Genomic DNA, 12,239 nt, shown 5'->3' with positions numbered 1-12,239 from the left:
AGACCTTGTTGAAAGACAGAGATGGAATGGAATAGAGAGGTATGGGATAGATTGGAGTGGATTAGAGTGAAATGGACTGGACGGGGATGGGATGGAATGGAATGGAGTGAAGTGCAGTGGAGTGGAGTGGAATGGAATGGAATGGAATAGAGTGGAGTGGCATGGGGTGGATAGGAGTGAAATGGAGTGGAATGGAATGCCATGTAATGGAATGGAGTGGAGAGGAGTGGTGTGGAGTGGAGTGGAATGGAGTCGAATGGAATCGTATGGAATGTTATGGAGTGGAGTGGAGTAGAGTGGAATGGATTGGGATAGAATGGAATGGAATGGGATGGAGTGGAGTGGAGTGGAGTGGAGTGGAGTGGAATGGAGTGTAATTTAGTGGAGGGCAGTGGAGTGGAAAGGATTGGAATGAATGGGATGGAATGGAATGTAATGGAATAGAATAGAGTGGAGTGCAGTGGAGTGGAATGCAATAGCATGGAGTGGAATGGAATGGGATGGAATGGAATGGAGTGTAGGGTACTGGAGTGGAGTGGAGTGGAATGGAGCAGAATGAAATGGAGTAGAGTGCAGTGGAGGGGAGGGGAGTGTAATGGAACAGAATGAAATGGCATGGAATGGAATGGAATGGAATGGAATGGAATGGAATGGAATGGTGAAATGAAATCCGAGGTGAGATACTGCCACTGAACTGCAGCCTGGGTGACAGAGTGAGACCTTGTCGAAAGATAGGAATGGAATGGAATGGAGTGGAATGGGGTGGATTGAAGTGGAGGGTAGTGGAGTGGAATGGACTGGAATGGGAAGGGATGGAAAGGAATGGAATTGAGTGCTCTGTAGTGCAGTGGAATGGAATGGAATGCAGTGGAGTGGAATGGAGTGGAGAGGACTGGAGTGGAATAGACTGGAACGGAGTGGAATGGAATGGAATAGGATGTAATAGAATGGAGTGGAGTGGAGTGGGGTGGAGTGGAGAAGAGAGGACAGGAGTGGACTGGAATGGAGTGGAATTGGATGGAACGGAAAGGACTGGAGTGGATTGGAGTGGATTGCAGTGGAGTGGACTGGAGTGGATTGGAATGGTTTTGAATGGAATGGAATGGTATGGAGTGGAATGGAGTGGAGTGGAATGGAGTGGAATGGAATGGGATGGAATGGAATGGATTGTAGGGTAGTGGAATGGATTGGAGTGGAGTGGAATGGAGTGGAATTAAATGGAATAGAGTGGAGTGGTGTGGAGTGGAATCTAATGGAATGGAATGGTGAAAAGAAATGTGAGCTGAGATACTGCCACTGAACTGGGTGACAGAGTGAATTCCTGTCGAAAGATGGGAATGGAATGGAAAGGAGAGGAATGGGATTTATAGGAGTAGAGTGGAGGGGAGTGGAATGGACTGTAATGGGATGGGATGAAGTGGAATGCAGTGGATTGCAGCGTAGTGTAGTGGAATGGAATGGAATGGAGTGGAGAGGAGTGGAGAGGAGAGGAGTGCAGTGGAATGGAGTGGAATGGAATGGGATGGAATGGAATGGAGTGGAGTGGAGAGTGGTGGAGTGGAGTAGAGAGGAGAGGATTGGACTGCATGGAGTGGAATAGAACGGGATGGAATGGAACAGAGTGGAGTGGAGTGGATTGGAGTGGCAAGTTGTGGAATGCCGTGGACTGGAGTGGAGTGGAATGGAATTGAATGAAATGCAATGTAATAAAATGGTGAAATGAAATGTGAGCTGAGATTACGCCACTGCAATCCAGCTAGGGTGACAGAGTGAGATCCTGTCGAAAGAAAGGAATGGAATGGAATGGAGTGCAATGGAATGGAATGGAATGGAATGGAGTGAATTGGAGTGGAGTGGAGAGGTGAGTAACGGAGTGGAGTGGAATGGGATTTAAAGGAATGGAGTGGAGTGATGTGGAGTGGAGTGCAGTGGAATGGAGTGGAGTGGAAAGGAGTGGAGTGGAGTGCAATGGAGTGGAATGGAATGGATTCAACTGGAGTGGAGTTTACTGGAACGGAGTGGAATGATATGGAATGGAATGGAGGGGAGTGGACCAGAGTGGAGAGGAATGGGGTGGAATGGAGGCGAGTAGAGTGGAGTGGTGTGCAATGGAATGGAGGAAACTATTTTGGGATGGAATAGAATGGAATGGAGTGGAGTGGAGAGGAGTGGATTGAAATGGAGTGGAATGGAATGTGATGGAATAGAATAGAGTGATGTGGAGTTGTGTGGAGTGGAATGGACTGGAGAGCAGTGGAGTGGAGTGGATTTGAATGTAGTGGAAGGGAATTTAATGGAATGGAACGCAGTGGAGTGGAGTGGAATGGAATGGAATGAAACGGAATGGAATGGAGGGGAATTGAATGGTGAAAAGAAATGTGAGCTGATATTGTGCCCCTGCACTCTAACCTGAGAGACAGAATGATATCTTGTCAAAAGAAAGGAATAGAATGGAATGGAGTGGAGTGGAATGGAGTGGAATGGAATGGAATGGAATGGAATGGAATGGAATGGAGTGGAGTCGAGTGAAGTTGAGTAGAGTGGAATGGAGTCGAATGGAATGGTATGGAATATTATGGAGTGGAGTGGATTGGTGTGGAGTAGAGTGGAATGGAATGGAATGGATTGGGATTGAATGGAATGGAATGGAGTGGTGTGGAGTTTAGTGGAAAGGATTGGGATTGAATGGAATGGAATGGAGTGGAGTGGAAAGCAGTGGAGTGGAATGGAATGTAATGGAATGGGGTGGATTGCAATGGAGTGGAGCGGAGAGGAGTGGAGTGGTATAGAATGCTGCGGAGTGGAGTGGAGAAGTGTGGAATGCAGTGGGATGGAATGGAATGGAATGGGGAAATGAAGTGTGAGTTGAGATTGTGCCACTGCACTCCAGCCTGGGAGACAGAGAGACAACCTATCGAAAGACAGGAATGGAATGTAATGGAGTGGAATGTAATGTAATTTAACGGAATGGAGTGGAGTGGAGTGGATTGGAGTGCACATGTGTGGAATGGACTGGAGCGGAGTGGACAGGAATGGAATGCAGTGGAGTGGATTGGGGTGGAGTGGAGTGGAGTGGACTGGAATGGAATGGTGAAATGAAATGTGAGCTGAGATACTGCCACTGCACTGCAGCCTGGGTGACTGAGTGAGATTCTGTCGAAACATAGGAATGGAATGGAACGGAGTGGAATGGGATGGATTGGAGTACAGAGGAGTGGAGTTGAATGGACTGGAATGGAAAGGGATGGAATGGAATGGAGTGGAGTGCATGGTAGTGGAATGGAATGGAATGGAATGGAATGGAAAGGAATGGAATGGAATGGAATGGAATGGAATGGAATGGAATGGAAAGGAATGGAATGGAATGGAATGGAATGGAATGGAATGGAATGGAATGGAATGGAATGGAATGGAATGGAATGGAGTGGGATCAAGTGGAGTTGAGTGGAGTGAAATGGAGTTGAATGGAATGGTATGGAATGTTATGGAGTGGAGTGGATACGAGTGGAGTACAGTGGAAAGGAGTGGAATGGATTGGGAATGAATGGAATGGAATGGAGTGGAGTGGAGTTTAGTGGAAAGGATTGGGATTGAATGGAATGGAATGGAGTGGAGTGGAATGAAGTGGAGTGGAATGGAATGGAATGGAATGGAATGGAATGGGGTGGACTGCAATGGAGTGGAGCGGAGAGGAGTGGAGTGGTATAGAATGCTGTGGAGTGGAGTGGAGAGGTGTGGAATGCAGTGGGATGGAATGGAATGGAATGGAATGGGGAAATGAACTGTGAGTTGAGATTGTGCCACTGCACTCCAGCCTGGGAGACTGAGAGACAACTTATCGAAAGAGAGGAATGGAATGTAATGGAGTGCAATGGAGGGTAATTTAACGGAATGGAGTGGAGTGGAGGGGATTGCAGTGCACATGAGTGGAATGGAGTGGAGTGGAGTGGACATGAGTGGAGTGGAGATGAATGGAATTTAAGGGAATGGAATGGAATTGAATGCAATGGAATGGAAAGTTGATACTGTCAAAAGAAAGGAAAGAGAAATTTCGATACTGTTGAAAGAAAGGAATCTAATGTAATGGACTGGAATGGAATGGAGTGGAATGGAATGGAATGGAATGCAGTTTAGTGCAGTGGTGTGCAGTGGACTGGAGTTGAGTGTAGTGGATTGGAGTGGAAAGGAGTGGAATGAAATGGGATGTAATGGAGTAGAGTGCAGTGGAGTGGAATAGAATGGAATAGGGTGGAGTGGAATGGAGTGGAGTGGACTGAAGTGAAGTGGAATGGAGTGGAGTGGAATGGAGTGGAATGGGATAGAATGGAATGAAATAGAATGGAATGGAATGGAATGGAGTGGGGTGGAGTGGAGTGGTGTGGAGTAGAATGGAGAAGAATGGAATCTTATGGAATGTTATGGAGTGGAGTGAAATAGAGTGGAATGGAGTGGAATGGAATACGATGGAATAGAATGGAATGGATCAGAGCGGTGTGCAGGTGAGTGAAGTGGAATGGAGTGGAATTAAGTGGAGTAGAGTGGAGTGGAGTCTCATGGAATGGAATGGAATGGAATGGTGAAATGAAATGTGAACTGAGATACCACCACTGCACAGCAGCCTGGGTGACAGAGTGAGTTCCTGTTTTTAGATAGGAATAGAAAGGTATGTAGTGGAATGGGAAGGATTGGAGTGGAGTGGAGTGGAGTGGAATGGACTGGAATGGTATTGGATGGAATGGAATGGAGTGGAGTGCAGTGTAGTGGAGGGGAATGGGATGGAATGGAATGGAGTGGAGTGTAGTGTAGTGGAGGTTAATGGAATGGAATGGAGTGGAGTGGAGGGTAGAGGAGTGGAGTGGAATGGAGTGGAATGGAATGGGATGCAACGGAATGGATTGAGGTGGAGTGGAGAGCAATGGAGTGGAATGGAATGGATTGGAGTGGACTGGAGTTTACTGGAAAGGAGTGGAATGAGATTAGATAAAATGGAATGGAGGGGAGTAGACTGGAGAGGAGTGGAGTGGAATGGAGTTGTGTGGAGTGCAGTGGTGTGCAGTGGAATGGAGGAAACTGGAATCGGAAGGAAAATAATAGAATGGAATGGAGTGGAGTGGAGAGGAGAGGATTGGAAAGGAGTGGAATGTAATATTTTGGAATGGAACACAATGGCGTGGAGTGGCGTGGAGTGGAATGGAGTGGAGAGCTGTGGAGTGGAGTGGAGTGCATTTGAATGAAGTGGGAGGGAATGGAATGCAGTGGAGTGGAGTGGAATGGAATGAAATGGAATGGAATGGAATGGTGAAATGAAATGTGAGCTGCGATTGTGCCCCTGCACTCCAAATTTAGTGAAAGATTGAGATCCTGTCATAAGAAAGGAATGCAATGGAATGGAATGGAATGGAATGGAATGGAATGGAATGGAATGGAATGGAGTGGAATGGAGTGGAGTGGAATGGAATGGAATGGAGTGGAATGGAGTAGAATGGAATGGAGTGGATTGGAATGGAATTGAATGGAATGGAATGGAGTGGAGTGGAATGGAATGGAATGGAATGGAGTGGAGTGGAATGGAGTGGAGTGGAGTGGAGTGGAATGGAATGGAATGGAATGGAATGGAATGGAATGGAATGGAATGGAATGGAATGGAGTGGGGTGGAGTGGAGTTGAGTGGAGAAGAATGGAATCAAATGGAATGGGATGGAATGTTATGGAGTGGAGTGGAGTGGAGTAGAGTGGAATAGAGAGGAATGGATTGGGATTAAATGGAATTGAATGGAGTGGAGTGGAGTAGAGTGGAATGGAGTGGAATGGATTGGGATTGAATGGAAGGAATGGAGTGGTGTGGAGTGAAGTGCAGTGGACTGGAATGGAGTGGAATGGAATGGGGTGGATTGCATTGGAGTGGAGAGTAGAGGAGTGGAGTGGAATAGAATGGAGCGGAGTGGAGTGGAGAGTTGTGGAATGCCTTGGGATAGAATGGGATGGAATGGAATGGAATGGTCAAATGGAATGTGAGTTGAGATTGTGCCACTGCCCTCCAGCCAGGATGACAGAGAGAGAACCTATTGAAAGAGAGGAATGGAATGCAAAGGAGTGGAATGGAATGGAGTGGACTGGAATGAAATGAAATGGAATTGAGTTGAGTGGAGTGCAGTGGAGTGGACATGAGTGGAATGGAGTGAAGTGGAATTTAAGGGAATGGAATGGAATGCAATGGAATTGAATGGAAGGGAATGGAATGGTGATACACTCAAAAGAATGGAAAGAAATAAATTTTGATACTGTTGAAAGAAAGGAATGGAATGCAATGCAGTGGAATGTAATGGAATGCAGTTTAGTTCAGTGCCGTGGAGTGGAGTGGAGTGGTCTGTTGTGCATTGGAGTGGAAAGGTGTGTCATGGGATGGGATGGAATGGAATGGAATAGAATGGAGTGGCGGGTATTGGAATAGAATACAATGGGGTAGAGTGGAATGCAGTGCAGTGGAGTGAAGTGGTGTGGAATGTAGTGGAGCGGAACGAAGTGGAATGGAGTGGGATGGAATGGAATGGAATGTTGTTGGGTGGAGTGGAGTGGAGTGCAGTGGAATGGGGTAGAATGAAATGGTATTGAATGTAATGGAGAGGAGTGGAGGAAAGTGGAATGGAGTGCAATGGAATGGAATTGAACGGATTGGAATGGAAGGGAATGGTGAAATAAAATGTGAGCTGAGGTTGTGCCACTGCAATCCAGCCTGGGTGACAGAGTGAGAACTTGTCAAAAGAAGGGAATGGAATAGCATGGTGTGGAATGGAATGGAATGGAATAGAGTGGAGTAGAGTGGAGTGCAGTGGAGTGAAGTGGAGTTGAGTGGGGCGGAGTGGACTGGAATACACTGGAATGGAATGAGAGGTAATGGAATGGAATGTAGTGGAATGGAATGGAATGAAATGGAATGGAGTGGAATGGAATGGAAGGGAGTGGAATGGAATGGAATGGAGTGTGGAGAAGAGGAGAGGAGTGGAATGGAGTCAAACGGAATGTTAAGGAATGTTATGGAGTGGAGTGGAGTAGAGTGGAATGGAGTGGAATGGATTGGGATGGAATGCAAAAGAATGGAGTGGAGTGGAGTGCAGTGGAGTGGAATGGAGTGTAATGGAATGGGGTGGATTGCAATTGTGTGGGGTGGAGAGGAGTGGAGTGGAATAGAATGGTGTGGAGTGGAGTGGAGAGGTGTGGAATGCAGTCAGATAGAATGGAATGGAATGGAATGGAATGGAATGGTGAAATGTAACGTGGGTTGAGATTGTGCCACTGCACTCCAGCCTGGTTGACAGAGGTAGAACATAACCAAAGAGAGGAATGGAATGGAATGGAGTGGAATGGAAGGGAATTGAATGGAATGGAATGGAATTCAAAGAAATGGAATGGAATGGTGATACTGTCCAAAGAATGGAAAGAAAGAAATTTGGATACTGTGGAAAGAAAGGAATGGAATGGAATGGAATGGAATGGAATGGAATGGAGTGAAATGCAATGGAATGGAGTTTAGTGCAGTGGCATGGAGTGTAGTGTAGTGGTTTGTTGTGCATTGGAGTGGAAAGGAGTGTCATGGGATGGGATGGAATGGAATGGAGTGGAGTGGAGCGGCGTGGTGTAGAATGGAATGTGGTTGAGTGGAATGCAGTGGACTGGAGTGAAGTGGAGTGTAATGTAGTGGAGTTGAATGGAGTGGAATGGGATGGAATGGAATGGAATGATGTTGGGTGGAATGGAGTGGATTGGAATTTAATGGGGTAGAATGAAATGGGATTGAATGGGATGGAGAGGAGTGGAGTGGAGTGGAGCGGAACGGAATGGACTGCAATTCAACGGAATACACAGGATTGGAATGGAAGGGAATGGTGAAATAAAATGTGAGCTGAGATTGTGCCACTGCAATGCAGCCTGGGTGACAAAGTGAGAAAGTGTCGAAAGAAAGGAAAGGAATAGAATGGTGTGGAAAGGAATGGAATGCAATGGAATGGAATGGAATGGAATGGAATGGAATGGAATGGAATGGAATGCAATGGAATGGAATGGAATGGAATGGAATGGAATGGAATGGAATGGAATGCAATGGAGTGGAATGGAATGGAATGGAATGGAATGGAATGGAATGGAATGGAATGCAGTGGAGTAGAGTGGAGTGCAGTGGAGTTGAGTGGGGTGGAGTGGAGTTTAAAACAGTGGAATGGAATGGGATGTAATGGAATGCAATGGAGTGGAGTGAAGAGAAATGGAATGGAATGGAATGGAATGGAATGGAATGGAATGGAATGGAATGGAGTGCAGTGGAGTGGAGAGGAGAGGAAAGGAGTCAAATGGAATGTTATGGAACGTTATGGAGTGGATTGGAGTGGAGTGGATTGGAGTGGAGTGGAAAGGAGTGGACTGGAATGGGATGGAATGGAATCGAATGGAATGTGTGGGGTAGAGAGGAGTGGAGTGGAATGGAATGGGGTAGAATGAAATGGGATGGAATCAGATGGAGAGGAGTGGAGAGGAGTGGAGTGGAATGGAGTGCAATGGAACGGAATGGAAAGAATGGAATGGAAATGAATGGAGTGGAATGGAATGGAATGGAATGGAATGGAATGGAATGGAAAGGAATGGAACGGAATGGAATGGAACGGAATGGAATGGTGAAATAAAATGTGACCTGAGATTGTGCCACTGCAATACTGCCTGGGTTACAGAGTGAGAAATTGTCGAAAGAAAGGAAGGGAATAGATGGTGTGGAATGGAATGGATTGGAATGGAGTGGAGTAGAGTGGAGTGGAGTGGAGTGGAGTGAAGTGTAGTGGAGAGGGTGGCAGTGGCATGGAATAGTGTGGAATGGAAATGGATGTAATGGAATGGAAGGGAGTTGAGTTGATTGGAGTGGAATGGAATGGGATGGAATGGAATGGAATGGAATGGTGAAATAAAACGTGACCTGAGATTGTGCAACTGCAATACTGCCTGGGTTACAGAGTGAGAAACCGTCGAAAGAAAGGAAGGGAATAGATGGTGTGGAATGGAATGTATTGGAATGGATTGGAGTGGAGTGAAGTGTAGTGGAGAGGGTTGCAGTGGCATGGAATAGCGTGGAATGGAAATGGATGTAATGGAATGGAAGAGAGTTGAGTTGATTGGAGTGGAATGGGATGGAATGGAATGGAGTCAAGTGCAGTGGAACGGAGTGCAGTGGAGTGGAGTGGTGTGGAATGCAGTGTAATGGAATGTGATGGAGTGGAATTTAGTGAAGTGGAGTGGAGTGGATTGGAATGGAGTGGAATCCAACGGGATGGAATGGAATGGAATGGAATGGAATGGAATGGAATGGAATGGAGTGGAGTGGAGTGGAGTGGAGTGGAATGGAATGGAATGGAATGGAATGGAATGGAATGGAATGGAATGGAAAGGTGAAAGAAAATGCGAGCTGAGATTATGTCTCTGCACTCCAGCCTGGGTGACATAGTGAGATCCTGTAAAAAAATTGGAATGGAATATAATGGAATGGAATGTAATTAAATGGACTGGAGTGGATTGGAGTGGAATGGAGTGGAGTGGAATAGACTGGAATGGAATGGGTTGGCATGGAATGGATTGGTCTGGAGTGGAGTCGACAGGAGTGGAGTAGAACGGAGTGGAAGGGAATGGAAGGGAGTGTGGGGGTGTGCAGTGTAGTGGAATGAAGTGGAATGGAATGGAACGGAAAGGAAAGGAATGGAATGGAATGGAATGGAATGGAATGGAATGGAATGGAATGGAATGCAATGGAATGGAATGGAAAGGAGTAGAGTGGCATGGAATGAAGTAGAGAGGACATGAGTGGATTGGAATGGAGTGCAATGCAATGGGATGGAATGGAACTGAGTGGAGTGGAGTGTATTGGAGTGGAATATAGTGGAATGGTGTGGAGTGGAGTGGAATGCAATGGAATGAAATGCAATGGAATAAAATAGTGAAATGAAATGTGAGCTGAGATTGTGCTACTGCACTCCAGCCTGGGTGACAGAGTGAGACCATTTCGAAAGAAAGGAATGAAATGCAATGAAGTGGAAAGGAATGGAAAGGAACAGAATGAAGAGAATTGGAATGGAGTGGAGAGGAGTATAGTGGAGTGGACTGCAGTGGAGTGGAGTGGAATGGAGTGGAATGGAATGAGATGGAATGGAATGTTATGGAGTGGAGTGTAGGGGAGGTGAGTGCAGTGTCGTGGAATGGATTGGAATGGAATGGAGTGGAGTGGAGTGGAATGGAGTGGAATGGAATGGAGTGGGGTGGAGTGGAGTGGAGTGGAATGGAGTCGAAAGAATGGTGTGGAATATTATGGAGTGGAGTGGAGTGGATTGCAGTAGAGTGGTACGGAGTGGAAAGGAGTCGGACTGAATGGAATGGAATGGAGTACACTGGAGTGGAGTGCAGTGGAGTGGAATGGAGTGGAATGGAACGGGGTGGATTGCAATGCAGTGGAATGGAGAGGAATGGAATGGAATAGAATGGAGCAGAGTGAAGTGGAGAGGTGTGGAATGGAGTGGGATTGAATGGAATGGAATGGAAAGGAATGGAGTGGAATGGAATGGAGTGGGATGGAATGGAATAGAATGGAATGGAGTGGAATGGAATGGAATGGAATGGAGTGGAATGGAATGGAATGGAATGGAATGGAATGGTGAAACAAAATGTGAGTTGAGATTGTTCCACTGCATTCCAAAATGTGTGACAGAGTGAGAACCTATTGAAAGAGAAGAAAGGAATGGAATGGAATGGATTGCAATGAAGTAGAATGGAATGAAAGGGAATGGAATGGAGTGGAGTGGAGTGGACATGAATGGAATGGAGTGGAGTGGACATGAGTGGAATGGAGTGGACTGGAGTGGAGTGAAGAGGAATGGAATGGTAGTGAATGGAAAGGACTGGAATGGAATTAAATGGAATGGAATGGAAAGGTGATACTGTTGAAAGGAAAGAAATAAATTTTGACACTGTCAAAAGAAAGGAATGGAATGAAATGGAGTGGAATGGAAAGGAATGGAATGGAGCTTAGTGGAGTGGCGTGGAGTGGAGTGGAGGGGATTGGAGTGGAAAGGAGTGGAATGGATGGGATGGAATGGAATGGGATGGATTGGAATGGAATGGAGTGGAGTGGAGTATAAAGGAATGGGGTGGAGTGGAATGGAGTGGAGTGTAGTGGAGCGGAATGGAGCGGAGTGCAATAGAGTGAAATGGAATGGGTTGGAATGGCATGGAATGGTGTGGGGTAGGGTGGAGTGGAATGGGGAAGAATGAAATGGGATGGAAAGGGTTGGAGAAGAGTGGAGTGGAGTGGAATGGAGTGGAGTGGAATGGTGTGCAATGGAACGGAATGGAAGGGAATGCAACGAAATGCAATGGTGAAATGAAATGTGAGCCGAAATTGTGCCACTGCAATCCAGACTGGGTGACAGAGTGAGAACTTCTCGAAAGAAAGGAATGGAATAGAATGGTATGGAATGGAATGGAATGGAAAGGAGTGTATTAAAGTGGAGTGGAGTGGAGTGAAGTGGAGTGGAGTGGGGTGGAGTCCAGTGTAATAGAGTGGAATGGAATGGGGTAGAGTGGAGTGGAGTGGAATGGAATGGAATGGAGTGCAATGGAGTGGAATGCACTGAAGTGGAGTGGAGTGGATTGGAGTGGTGTGGAAGGCAGTTTAATTGAATGTGATGGAGTGCCATTTAGTGCAGTGGAGTGGAGTTCATTGGAATGGAGTGTAATCGAATGGGATTTAATGGAATGGAATGGAATGGAATGGAATGGAATGGAATGGAATGGAATGGAATGGAATCTAATGGAATGGAATGGAATGGAGTGGAGTGGAATGAAGTGGAATGGAGTGGAATGAAGTGGAATGCAATGGAATGGAGTGGAAAGGAATAGAATGGTGAAATAAAATGTGAGCTGAGATTGTGTCACTGCACTCCATCTTGGGTGACAGAGTGAAATCCTGTAGAAAAAAGGAAAGGAATGTAAAGGAATGGAATGGAATGGAAAGGATTGGAGTGGATTGGAGTGGAGTGGGGTGGACTGGAATGCAGTGCAATGGAATGGGTTGGAATGGAATGGCTTGGAGTGGACTCGAGTGCAGTGCAGTGGAATGGAGAGGACAGGAATGGGATGGAATGGAATGGAGTGTAGGGGAGTGCAGTGTAGTGGATTGGAATGGAATGGAATGGAGTGGAGTGGAGTGGGGTGGA

Source organism: Symphalangus syndactylus, chromosome 8 (genome assembly GCF_028878055.3).
Source record: "Symphalangus syndactylus isolate Jambi chromosome 8, NHGRI_mSymSyn1-v2.1_pri, whole genome shotgun sequence".
Lineage (NCBI taxonomy): Eukaryota > Metazoa > Chordata > Mammalia > Primates > Hylobatidae > Symphalangus > Symphalangus syndactylus.
This window is presented reverse-complemented; position numbering follows the sequence as displayed.